The sequence below is a fragment of the Piliocolobus tephrosceles genome, chromosome 11 (assembly GCF_002776525.5).
Source record: "Piliocolobus tephrosceles isolate RC106 chromosome 11, ASM277652v3, whole genome shotgun sequence".
Taxonomy (NCBI): Eukaryota; Metazoa; Chordata; class Mammalia; order Primates; family Cercopithecidae; genus Piliocolobus; species Piliocolobus tephrosceles.
The window spans coordinates 39,581,268-39,595,108 of record NC_045444.1 but is presented as its reverse complement, the minus strand read 5'-3'; the positions used below and the strand labels follow the sequence as shown (position 1 = coordinate 39,595,108).

At 40.3% G+C, this 13,841-nt stretch overlaps 1 protein-coding gene across 8 annotated transcripts in view; it reads right to left on the bottom strand.

Moving 5' to 3' along the window:
* GALNT13 (polypeptide N-acetylgalactosaminyltransferase 13) overlaps positions 1-12,147 on the bottom strand; it is a 594,017-nt gene extending 581,870 nt beyond the window's left edge. For 4 of the 8 annotated variants that reach the window (XM_031936435.1, XM_031936432.1, XM_031936434.1 and 1 more), the window contains exon 1: positions 11,760-12,147. The gene's annotated coding sequence lies outside the window, so the exon portion shown is untranslated. Of the gene's footprint in view, positions 1-10,510 lie in introns of all 8 variants that reach the window. The other 4 variants (XM_031936433.1, XM_031936438.1, XM_031936436.1 and 1 more) reach the window with 3 other exon arrangements.
* Positions 12,148-13,841: the final 1,694 nt, after the last annotated feature.

The following is a 13,841-nucleotide window of genomic DNA, read 5'->3' as shown; positions in this document are numbered from 1 at the left end:
CATATCTAATTCCTAACCTCAGCCACCTGTATGTTTATCGTGATATTGTCAGTCTTGATAATAACTGCATTTTGTTCTATCACCAAAATTATCTTCCACATTTTAAGTAAGATGGACTGAAAATCAATCAAAAGATGAAAGTCAGTAAATACCACGTATATTTAATTCAAAAATATATTCATGTTGGAGCCAACTGAAGTCCTATGGTTATTTTGCTTTTTTGCATATTCTTTTGTTTCTCCTGACATTTCTACTTTTTTCTTTGTACATTTTTTGTCTTTTTAAACACTCCTTAAACATTAAATATTCTATAATTTCTCCTTTTTGTCCCAAATCCTCCCACCAACCAAACCCTCCATTTCCTTATACCAATCCTACACCAGGTTGAAACAACACAATTTGTTCACCTTCTTGGACTACTTCACATAGCTATTATGCATGTCTTTCTCTTTTTCTTAACCATAGTTTGCTGGGGTTCAACCTCAAGTAACTTTTCAAGAAAGGTTATATTTAAGGAAGATAACTTTTGTCTTTTTACGTCTTAAAATGTCTTAATTCTACCCTGACACTGGATATTTTGACTGGGTATGGTATGCTGAGTTGTAAATCATCTTTCCTCAGAAATTTGATAATTATCCTCAATTCATTAATGCTTGCTCTAACTGTATTTTTTGCTTTCTTACTAGACTTTCAATTAGTAGGAAGTCATGCTTCATGGAGACTCACTGTGACTCATATTTTCCATCTTGTTTCATTTTTGTTAGAATTGACAGATTTTTCTCCATTTAAATTTACAAATTTTCCCTTAAAATATTTGAAAATATTCAATTTCCAAACGTTTTTCCTGCTCATTTAGTGTTCCTTTTCTATATCATCCACTTGTTTTATGAATGCAATATTTTCCTGGATCTTTTCAAGAATTATATATATATTATATATATGTATATTTTATATATATATTATATAATATTTGTCTCGTTTATGGTCTTCTAATTGTGTGTTTCTTGCAAAGTCATTTTGTTATTGGTTTCTTTAACTTGGTCTCTTTTTTTTTCATGTTGCAGACATTTTAACATTTTTGTTCTTACGTTATTTCTTAAATGTCTGTGATCCTTGATTGCTGTTTTATATATTTAAGAATGAAGGAATACCAGCCTGGGCAGCATAGCAAGATCCCCCATTTCTACAAAAATATAAAAGTTAACTAGGTGTGGTGAGATGTTTCTGTAGCCCTATTTACTTTGGAGGCTGAGGCAGGAGGATTGCTTTAGCCCAGGAGTTTGAGGTTACATGTAGTGAGCTATGATCATGCCACTGTATTCCAGCCTGGGCAAGAGACCCTGGTTCAAGGAAAAAAAAAAAAAAAAAAAAAAAGTAAAGAATATAAAGGAATAGAAAATGCAGATCTCTGTGAACCTGAGTGGGTCTTGTTGACTAGAAGACTTTGCTTTAGGGCAAGCAAAAAGCTGACCCATCAGGCTTACAGGCTGTAAGTGCCAAAATAAAAGGGGCATTGTTTTTCTAAGACCCATCCTTAGTTGCCCTTGCTGTCCCTTGGCAGTTAGTATATGTTAAGAGTGGAGAGTTAGGTGAGCGAGTAAGAAAAACTTACTATAGAGATGTTTACACAGAAAGTAGAGTTGTGAATACAAGGCTATTTCATCTATACATGTTTGATAAATTATTTCGTTTTAGCCCCAGACTCTCATTTCTGTTCTCTACTTTTTTCAACATTATTGAACCTCATCAAGCCTTTGGGGCCTTAATATGGGCAGAGTGAATCTCCTCAACTTCAAGCCACCAACCCACTTCCCCCGCTCTGCCGACCTCCCACTACATTCTAGGCAGTTTCCTTTGCCTTGCTTTATTCTCTACAATTTGTAACAGCTTTATAATTTTTAATCCCTCAGTTTAATGCTTGAATTAATGAGTTTTTAGGAGGTAGTTTAGATAAAAATAGTTCTTATCCCTTCCTCTTAAAATGGATACTCATCTATTGAAAACTAAGAAGCTATACTTTAAAATGTCTAAAATGAAAAAAAAACCCAAGAGCCAACAAAATTATTACACTGTTGCCTTTCACCATAATCATGACAGTAATAATGTTCTTCAGAATGATTCAAATAAGGATCTCTGTTGAGATAGATGTGAATTGCCCATCTGCACAGACCTTAAGGTACACAGGGTAAAATTGATACTACTGATTTCGTGTTCGAAATGCCTTATATTCTGTTCTGTTTGTGGGAAATGAGAAAACTGATGAACATTTGCAAAAAAAAAAGATTAATTGAAGTTCAAAATTATTTGAGATAGTTGCAAATATTTTACATTTGTGGAACTTGGTTTTCCTTACAAAAGGAATGGAAATGATGTATATGTTATCCCACTTGAATTAGAATTTTATACAGATAATAGGAATTTGTGCATTGTAGAAGCAAAAATGGGCCTATTGTTGTCTGCAACAGCAAATGATGTGTCTCATAACTAGCAATTCAATGTGTTAATTCAGCTGTGCCATCCAATTACCTACAATTCATCTCAACATTAGTGTACAACAATAAAAGTATTTTAAAAATCTTTGACAAAATGTCTACTCCAGGTCATGAAAATAGGGGAAATACTATCCGTAACTCTGACAGTGGGTACCATAGAATATAAATTGTTAAAATTATTGATCACAGTCTATCAATATCACAATGATTTTTGATGTGAAGTCAGTAATCTAGCGTTAATAATGAAACATACATTGTTTTATTTTTAAAAAGTCTGACCAAGTAATGTGAGAATCGTGTGGCAACTGAAATTGGCATCCCCTCAAATAACACGGCATTCCTTTGGAGCTATGGCCTGCCACCTGTCAACTGACCACAGGGCCCAAACACACAAATCTAAAAGTACACAAAAGTAATGAGATGCAAATTTAGTATCCCCATCCTCCTGTTAAATGACCTAGATGCAAGAGCTATAGTATCGCTTACCTTTTCAGAAACTAAAGGATGAACAGCCTTTTTTTATTTCCTTTTTTGTTGTTTGTTTTGTTTTGTTTTGTTTTGTTTTGTTTTACCAGAATCAAGGACATCAATACATAGTTCAGTCTGGCTACATGAAGATTTATTAAGTCATAAAAGAAAGACAACTTAAAGTGAAAAGCACCATGAAGAAGAATGGAAAGAAGAACAAAGAAAAAGATATGGGGCAAAGAAAAAGAACACTGAAAAATAATAAACACAGTATTTACCTTAAGAAAAAAATTAAAAGGTATGCTTAAAATCTATAATATATGAATAAAATCTGCACCATATTCAGTGACAGACTGTTTCTAGTATTTTTCAGGACAAGTGATATATAATCCTATTTGAGACTTAATGATCAAGAGAATCAAAGAAATATAAGCCTCAGGAATCTTGGTGAAATTTGCTACAAGAAAAAGAGAAAAGATGGTATTGAGTCTTGAAAGTAAAATAGTTAGTAACCCCATAAACCCTTAACTCATTTACAGAATTGGAAATTGCATTGTTTCTAAATGCTGATTTTTAACTTTTTTTTAAACCACACAAGTGGAATGACTCATTATTGGGGGTTTAGAATTCAAATAATTTACATAATTTAATCAAACATCGGTCTAAAATAAAATTTATTTTAAAAAACACTAAAGAAAAGCCATATTACAAGATTATTTTAGTGCATTAAACAAAAATATTAAATAACAGAAAAGGAGAAAATGTACTTCCTTAAAGATTAATACATTGGTTTTCACAAGTGATTATAAATTACAAATATTCCATTTTATACAAAGCTTACAAAATTATTGAGAAAAAATCCATAAATTTAGGTAGAATTTCCCCAATCCTGCCATAAACATGAGTATTTCCTAATGTAATTTAAAGATCTTATAAGGAGCATTATAGGGAAATAAAACGTTTCTTATTTAGTATAGTTACAGATGTAAATCTTAGTTATGTATTGAAGTATATATGGTTATTTTGTTATGGGTTGAAACAAACAGCTATTTCTTTTCCAAATCTTTTAATATTCTTGTCTGCAACACTATGTAGTAGTGATTATTAATACTGGTTTGGTCTATGTCTAATTAGAGGCCAAGTCAATGATGACACTACCTGAGGAAAACCACTCTGATTTTTCTGTGTTTATTATCCCATTCATAATTATATTTATTTCTTCATCTGGTGCCACAACTTCTAAAACATAAACTTGTAAAAACATTTCCAACTCTAGAAATACCAGCTTTTCTTCCTTCACTTTCAAAAGCAAAACTTACTCAAATAGGGAAAAGACACAGAAATCTGCATTCTATTTTCAATTCTGCTACTTCAAGTTTTGTGACTTAAAGCACGGCTGGGATCAGTGGCTGATGCCTGCAATTCCAGCACGTCGGGAGGCTGAGGCAGGAGGATTACTTGAGGCCAGGAGTTTAAGATCAGCCTGGGCAACATAGTGAGACTCTGTCTCTACCAAAAAAATAAAAAATAGTAATTATCCAGACATGGCAGCACAATCCTGTAGTCATAGTTACTTGGGAGGCTGCGCCAAGGGGTTCAAGGCTGCAGTGAGCTATAATTTTGCAACTGCACTCCAGCATGAGTGACAGAGGGAGACTCTGTCTCAAAACACACATACACACACACACACACACACACACACACATAGGTAGTTTTAATTATTTCATCAAAATTGGCATCATCCTTGCCCTTCCACTGATCTTCTTACACTGGCCAGCTTACTTAACCTTTCTGTGCCTCACTTTCCTTGTCTCTAAAATAAGGATACTAATAAAATCAACTTTTGAAGGTCTTTATGATTAAATGAATCAGTATCTGCAAAGCACTTAGAACAGCTCTGGAGCATAGTAATTGCCATGTTTTGCTAAATAAATCTGTTAAGTGACATACTACAAGCAGATTAGTTGCTTGAAATGTCACTGCACCTCAGTATCACATAGGAAAATGTGTATAAAGAGATTCTGTGGATCTATCCCAGTTAAATGAGACTCTGTATCAGTGGGACCTGAACACCTGTAACTAAAATGAATAAATAAGCTCAAGGTAATTTGGATTTACAAACTGCTTTGGTAGAAATGAAATTAATGTCTTAGGTCAATTTAGCCACATTTCACACACTCCAACAGTATTCTTTTCCTCTTTGATGGCCCAAATAGAAACTATCTAAAGCAACTTGGGATATAAAACCAACCGCCAGTTTTACAAAAGCACTGAGTAAACTTGCTTTGCTTTCGCCAAGGCAAAGTAAAAATGGAGCAAACTGATCCCTACAGGTTGGGATGTGTATTTTGGAGGAAGGATGGAGCAATTAGCTCTGACAAGCTCTTTTTGTCATTGCCCAATATTCATTTCCAATCCCAGGACACACAGTGGCACCATCTTAGTGTCAGTAAATGGTGGTTAGCTACCCAGAAGGAACAAGTCATCCCTACGAACAAGTCATCCCTAGGAACAAGTCATCCCATTAGGAAAACGAGTACAGTGTGGAAAAATGTACAGGGAGCTTAATTTATTCTCTTTAAATAACTTTTATTTTGAGATTCAGTTCTTCCATGTTATTTGGTGTTAAAATGTCCACTCTTATAAAATTGTGATGATCGAAGTAGACCTTTTAAATCATTCTTACTGTACAAAAGAAAATAATCACATAAAGTTTACCATTTGATTTTTTTAAATTATTAGTCTGTGAAAATGTTAGACTAAGAACTACTAGATTACTGGCTTCAAGGCAGAATAAACTAGTGTCATCCTTGACTCTCACACATATGAGCTATGTGATTCTGAGAAGGTAAGGCCTCATTTATACAATGGGAACAGTAACATACTATTACTCACATAGTTGTTACAAAGATAAAACATGTTAAGACCTGCCAGATGTAGGCCGGGCGTGGTGGCTCAAGCCTGTAATCCCAGCACTTTGGGAGGCCGAGACGGGTGGATCACGAGGTCAGGAGATCGAGACCATCCTGGCTAATACGGTGAAACCCTGTCTCTAATAGAAAATACAAAAAACTAGCCGGGCGACGAGGCGGGCGCCTGTAGTCCCAGCTACTCGGGAGGCTGAGACAGGAGAATGGCGTGAACCCGGGAGGCGGAGCTTGCAGTGAGCTGAGATCCGGCCACTGCACTCCAGCCTGGGCGGCCGAGCAAGACTCCGTCTCAAAAAAAAAAAAAAAAAAGAAAAAGAAAAAAAAGAAAAAAGAAAAAAAGACCTGCCAGATGTTTACTTACCACAGTACAAGTACAAAGTAAACAGCCAATACATTTAAGCCACTTTACCAATTTACAACCCAATACACCATCTTAACTTCTTCATAAATAAGTTGGAATGGATATACCTTTACATATATTTCATTCCATTTTTCTTTCTTTAAACTAATGGTTGTATTTCATTGCGGTCTTGACAGTCATATAAATCTCACCCTCTCTATCTGAAACTAATTATATAATAATAATAATCTCAAGAGGAAATTAAGTCAGTTATTATGCTTCTAAGCTACATAATCCTCCTCATATGTCAAAATCCACTTTATTAACCAAAAAGATGTTTTGCTTGTAATATCAAGGCAATTAATATAAGACAAGAGACTAAGTTGACATTTACTACTATCTTCGAGATGTTATTTGGATGATTTTTGATTGTGCTATGCTTTTATATTCTTCTTTCTGTTTACAGTGGCTACTCACCACATGCATTATGTTCACCAAAGCGTCAACAAGCAGATTAATCACACTCTCCTGAAAATGTTGTGTAAGAGCTTAAATAAGATTTAAGTGACAATTCAATGTAGCGGAGTATATGAAACAGAGTCCCAATTAATTTCTCTTCATGTTAAAACCTTAACATGATATATCTTGGACAGCCCCCATCTATCTTAACAATGACCACATCTTTTAAAAATATGAAAGATATCTAAGTATTTATTATGGACATTGTATTTTATTTTCTCACATAGTCTACAAGACGATAACAAATATATTCATATCTATGATAACAATAGTCATTCTTCTCCCTACATCCCTCTCAAACTATCTCGAGAGGATTAACCATTAACCTGGAACAATTTTTAATAACTGATATTTTGAATTGTATTTGAGTCATTTCTGAAGGGCAGGTAATTATGGTACTGTAGACATTAAGAGAGGGCCTGACAGTTCATGAGGACTCTAATTACATGGACATTGAATGAAGTTGAGCCCTTAAAGGAAAAGCATGTCTCCCAACTTTAACTTACAATTTAAATTTTAGATCCCATCAATCTCTGTAGTGACAACTTTTAAAAATTAAGAATTTCATTTAAATGTATAAGTCTAAAGACATACTAAAAACAGCTTGAAAAGCTCATGGCTATAAATGAATTTAGGGACATGAGAACACACAGTAATCAGAATCACACAGATGTCTTTAGCCACCTGTAATCATTTCTTGGTAATCAAGCTAAGACCAATTAAATGTATTATAATAGATATATTACACTGAAAACACAGACCAGGTCTAAATATGAAATCAAGAAGAAACAAATATCAAGTGATTAAAGTCTGTTCAGTTTATACTGCTCCTCCTAAAGACCAGAGATAATTGTTTATAATGCCTCAGATGGATGACTATTACTGAATTAAATGTATTCATTTTCATAAATTTCCTTGAAAAGCTAAATTTCACAATGAAAAACCAGACTTTTCAAACACAGGTATGCATATATTTGAATGGCAGAAGTCCTTCAACAATGTGCCTTCAGATAGAAATTGTAAACAGAAGTCTAATATGATAAAATAATAAATGGTTTATCAAAGCAGACAGTGCCAGATCTTTAAATGTGATTTATGTTTTCAAACATATGCTTAGCCACTGTGTGTGTGTGTGTGTGTGCGTGTGTAGTGTGTGTGGGGGGGTGCTATTAAAAATGTCATTAAATAGGTTGTCAAAATAAACATGAGTATATATATATGTAGGTCTTGATTTGATGTTTCACATGTGTTTATTTTGATGACAAGAGCAGACGGAAGGATTTAGAATCAAAGCCCAGTTTAAATCCTTTGATAATTAGTCATATGGTCATTCAGACTTCAAAGCAGTGATCCTGTTAGATCCCATTAGATTTAAGATGTCCACATGTTCCTACGGATAGGGACACAAATACAAGAAGGTGATGTACTAAGAGTCGCTGTCAGGTATGTGTTGTTTGTTGCAAGAGGTTTCTATTGAGAATATCATGTCTAATAAGGCAAATTAGTTAAAGGTCATAACTATATGAAGTGTCCATTTTTAAAAGGACAATGAACACCTAACAGAGATATGTAGCATCATAATTTATTTTACACAGTAAGACTTAATTCTATTCATACTTCATTCCCAATCATTTTCTCAACTATTCTTATTATTCACAAACACCAGTATTCTCTTCATCTGCCCATTCAGAAAGAATAAAAATACCCATTTGTTACTTCTTATCTCACCCCTTTCCTAAAATCCCAAAGTTTTTATAAGCTGTACAAGTTCTAGCTCTACTACATGAAAATGTTCCTGTTACAACTACTATTTCTAGAAATCAAGTTGGCATGATAAAAACATTTCACTCTGACATAACCATTCAAGCTGAAATGACTGCCCAGTAAGTTAAAAAGTTAAACGCATAAAGTTAAACCTGTAAAACAAATAGAAGGTATCTCAAACAGTATCAGATTTTCCACCTTCACTACATCTTTACTATTTTTAAATATAAAAATTGGGTAGAGTATCAGGTGATTTGTAAATAATATTTTTAAAGGAAAATTGCTTTGAACATGCTCCTGCACCATACTCATGGTAAATTACCAACTATTTTAAGAGGTGACTAGCATATCATCAAAAAAGTAGTATTGCTGCCCATGAATTCCTATTATTACTTTGAATTAGGAGGCATTATGTTTCCAGGTACTTTAGGAAATTCTCATATTCGTGCAGTATCACACATCTCATATATACATATATATATATATAAATGAAGTAGTAGGGGAATCCATAAACTACTTAGGGTAAGTGATCCAGCTTACAGATCAATATAGCCCCCAAGTATTTTAAGCTGATATATCTGTTCTTCATATTAAAAGAGAGAACTTTTCACTTGTTAGAAACCACATGAAAGTATTCACCCAAAAATGATGCCATGTCCCAATTTACTTTCAGGTAAGGAGGTTGAGAGATGCCACATTTCAGGGTCTCTACACTCATTTCTTCAATTCCGCGATGACTGTGTTAAAGAACACCAGCCAAGTTGTAAACTTGCAAAAAGGGGCAAATTCAAGCAATAACATGAACTACAAAGAAACAGAAGACTCCTGTTTCAATAACCCTTCTACTAGTTCTCAATTATCATTCATAAAAAATCTAAATGAAACTTCCCAAAAAAGGAGTGGGAAAGTGGAATTCAACTATCGGCTCCTTAGCACAGCTGGTAACTTGGAAGCCTATGATTCACTGCATGCTAATCAATCAACCAACAAGTTTTTATTAAGCGCTTACTAGTTTCCCCACACTGTCCTAGGGACTACATATCTGAGACAGCCTCCATTCTCACATTCCCACCCAGGACTTTCTGAACTAGAATTAATCTATACCAACAGCACCCTATAATTCCTTTGGAAAAGCTTTCTATTCTTCCTCTCCAAAGCGGATCTGAGATATAGTGCCTCTACTTAAGCAAGTAGCGTAAGCCCTGGAATGGGATAAGCATCACAGAAATGGTGAAATAAAAGCATTTATTTAAACTAGCAGGAGCAGCCAGCAAAATTCTCCATGGAATTGAAGGTGCATAGTGGCTAAGGGAAAGACGTGAAATCCTGGTTTGTAGCAAACAGTGCAGAAAAATGCACCTTTTTAATGTTCAAAGTCTGTCTTAGGCTATGCAAATTCTCCAAATCTATCCAATTCCTAAATCAAACGAACAGGGTTTCAATATGAAGGTTCTTACTCTGCAGGAAACGAGGGGAAAAAAAAAAAAAACATAGAGATCGCAGGAGGGGGATGCGGGGGGAATAAAGATTAGTAATGTAATGCAAAAGTCATTCATTGAGGAAAAGGAAAGGATTAGGGTAATACAAGGAGAATGATCCCGGAAGGTGAGAGGTCCAAAAGTAAATAACGAATAGGTAGAGCTTACTTTTCAATATTCTTGAACCAGCAGGTTTCTTTAACACTAGAGGGCATGAACGCGAATGAGTCAGAGAGAGAGACAGGGAGACAGCTAAAGAGAGACACAGAAAGAGAGAAAGAGAGAGAGAGAGAGAGACTGAGACTGACTGACTGAGACTGAGGAAAGGCAGCTTTCACATAAAGCTGAAAATACTCAAGGAAATCAGAAATTTCAAGGGGACTTTGGCAGCCAAGTTCCTTTAGCCTTGCGAATAAAACCTCTATGTTGTTATGCTGTTTCAGGGAAGGCTGACCAGGATCTCTCCAAGGAAACCGCTTTCCTAAGCACTGAATACATAGTAGTTTAAGGCAGGCATACCTCAGTCCCCAAAAGCTCCTCTCTGCTAGCAACACCTTTGCCTGAAGGAAGCTCCCACCCTTTCGAGCATCTACGTTTGCCTGTCCACTGTCCGTTCTCCTGCAGCTGGCTATAAAGGTTGGGGAGGTAGACTCTGCTCCTGGAAATTCAACTAACCATAGTCAAAGAATCGGGTATGCGGGAGGGGCTTGCGCAGCTTTCGCTGTCCAGAGTAGCAGCCTCAGTGCGCTCAGGTTCGCGGCAGCGCAGCGCCCTCAGACCCGGCGAGGGGAGCCTACCGCGGCACCCTCCACTCTACGCCTTGCGCCCCTCATTCAGGTCCACAACAGCCCAGACAAGGGCAGGCCGTCTCCTCCGCGTCCCCGCTGACCCCAAACAGGAAAGTCTCTGCACCTGGAGATGCCCATTAGATGGGTCAGAGCTTGCTCCCCTAACCAAGACGCTTCAGGATCAGGGGGCTCGTGCTCGGGAAGACGGGGCAGGGAGATGACAGAGGGAGACAGATAAGCTGCGAGAAGCTGACACAGAAAGAGAACAAATGCTGCAAGACGGAGAGATAAACGGAAAGACAGATTAACAGGGACACAGGCATCCTAAGAAAGGGGAAAATATGAAATAAGGGGGAAAAAACCCCAGCTACATGGCCGGAGAGTGTGGACTGAGGGCACCAAGGCTCAGAAAGAGAAACAGAGGCAGAGACACACATGGTGAGAATGAGAGGCAGGAGGACTCCGAAAAAGCGAGGCAAAGGGGGCAAGATAGGAAGGCAACCGTCGAGGAAGACACCCAAGACCTAGGGAGCGCCTGGTGTCGGGTCGAGGAGAAACGCCCGAAACGCAGCCGGGGCTGCCTGCAGCTGGTGCGAGAAAGTTGCCTGGGCTTGGAGGGCCGAGTCACCGCCGCCGCGGAGCGTCACCAGAACGCAGAGGGGGCCAGAGCCCCCCCAACTCAGCGGGGTAGCCGGAAAAGCAGAGCAGAAGGTGGGCGGCGGCAGAAAGTTCCGCGCCACGAGGTCCTCCCGCAACACCTGCAGCCGAGGGCGAGCGCACTCGGAGCTCCCGGGAGGCCGCCTCGCCAGGTCCGCCCGCGTCCCTGCCTTTGCCCTGGGACCGGCCCGGGGCGCTCGCCTCCGCGCCCTGGCACTCGCCGCCTGGACTTTGCGGTACCTAGCCCCGGGACTCCGGCAGCCCAGAGGGAGCTCCTCCCAGACAATCAAGAGGAAGAGAGGAAGCGAGAAAGAGACGGAGACCTGCTATCGTGGCCAACGATCCCGCGAAGAGGGAACGGCGGTCCACGCACCGGATTCAGCCTCCGATCAAGCCTAGCAGGCGCCGGCCGGCCGCGCCGAGTGCGGGGCGCGCCAAGCCCGCGCTCACCTGGAACCCGCGCCGGTCCGCGAGCGCCGCGCTCAGCCCCGGCTCCCGCTCGTGCCTCTCTCTTCACACTTCCCCGTGAGCAGAGGGAGCCGGCTCCGGCCTCGGCCAGCCCCAGAGAGGGGCCCTCATAGCGCAGCGGCGGGCTGAAAGGCTCCTCGAACGCGGCCAGAGCGGACGCCGAGGCCGAGGAGGCGCCGAGAGCGAGCGAGGGCTGCTAGCACGTTGTCACCTCAGCAGAGCCGCCGCCGCCGCCGCCTGGTCACTTCGCCCCGGCCCCCGCCCCCCTCCCACCCCAGCCCGCCGCCTCCCGGTCCCTCCTCCTCGCGTGGTCCCTCCCCCTCTCGTAGCCCCAGCCTGGAGGCCTCTCACTGGGCTAGTATCATTTACGTAACCAGCACCCCCAGCCTCCTCCCTCCCTGCTCCCGCTCCTCCCCGGGCTGGGGCGGTGCGCACCGAGCGCGCTCCAGCTGCTCCTGGAGCTGGAGCTTCTGCGATGTGCACAAGTCCCGCGATACTTGGCAGGCACGGCCCCCAAGAGCAACCGTGGGGTCAACTCCTCTCTCTGGAGGGCGCCTCGCGACCCCTGGCCGCCTTGGGGCCCCACAACGTCTAAGCCGGCCTGCGTGCACCGCGTTCGCCCAAAGCACCAGGAAGCCTCTTAGAGGGGAGCTGGAGGATCAGAGATTGCCCTCGGGGAAAGCGCCGGCAACCCCACCCTTGCCGTCGGCTCTCCAGCGGAGAGATGCTGCGGGGTACTGGATGCTTCGGCGCCCTCAGCAGAAAGGACGGAGGTTGGCCCCTTGTTGGTTACAGTATCTACACCCTGGCAGGATCCTAGTGTTCTGGTTGGCGGTGGCTACTGCCACCGAACGCACTGTAAGAATACTGGGAACACAGAGCGCTTCCTTGTAGCTCTCAAATTTTTATGAAGCGGTAAAGAAAAAAGTGGGGCTTTGAATTCCTTTCTCAGGCAGTTAGGTATGGTATTAAACACACACTCACTCCGAAGTACCTGGACATTTGCATGTCTAAGTTAATGTGTAGTACCAGCACCCCCATGGTACTGAGTTTAAATACATGTGAAGATTTTGGAACAGTGCCTGGCACAAGGCAGAGACCTAACACACAGGCATTATCAGCATCTGAAAGACTTGGGACCTGTCCCCCGCTGCCATAGGAGAGGAACTTTTCTAGGAAATTGGGATTGCCGAGTTCAAGTGCCTGCTTGGCATTTTATTCGCTGTGGCTCTTGGCTAGTTTTGGCCCTTCGGGTGTCAGTTTTCTTGTCTGTAAGAACGGCTGACAGGGGTCCTTTCTTCTCACAGTGTCACTTCACATGTCTTATAGGATGTTTTTGGCAGAATTGGGGGAGGATATAACGGCTACATAAAAATATTAAGAGCCACGTTTGACAAACATATGATACTATTAATCATAATCTAGTATGTCAGTGGCATTCTTGATGATACTCATGAGAGGCAATTTCCAGAGATATTATCTTTATATCTTTTCATGAGTCAATTATCATTTAAATTTCTATGTTAATAACTGTATTAATGTCTCCTCCTACATTGTCCATCCTGCTCTACTGTCAATTATGGAGCATTTACCAGAGATGCTTCTGTGCATGTGTGAGTACACAGGGTCCCACTCATAATACTCTGGAATTTCTCTCTACTGCTCCCTCTAGTGAATTACAGTCCTAACATCAGGTCACTTACCTCTACATGGCATACTGAGAAAAACTGTGGAGCAGGTAAAAGATTGAGGTTCTAATGCTGATACAGCTACTTACTAGTCATATATTTTTTGAAGACAAATAAGCCCCCATTCTTACGTTTTTCATCTCTTAAAAAAAGGCGGCCGGGTGCGGTGGCTCAGGCCTGTAATCCCAGCACTTTGGGAGGCCGAGGCGGGTGAATCACGAGGTCAGGAGATCGAGACCATCCTCGATG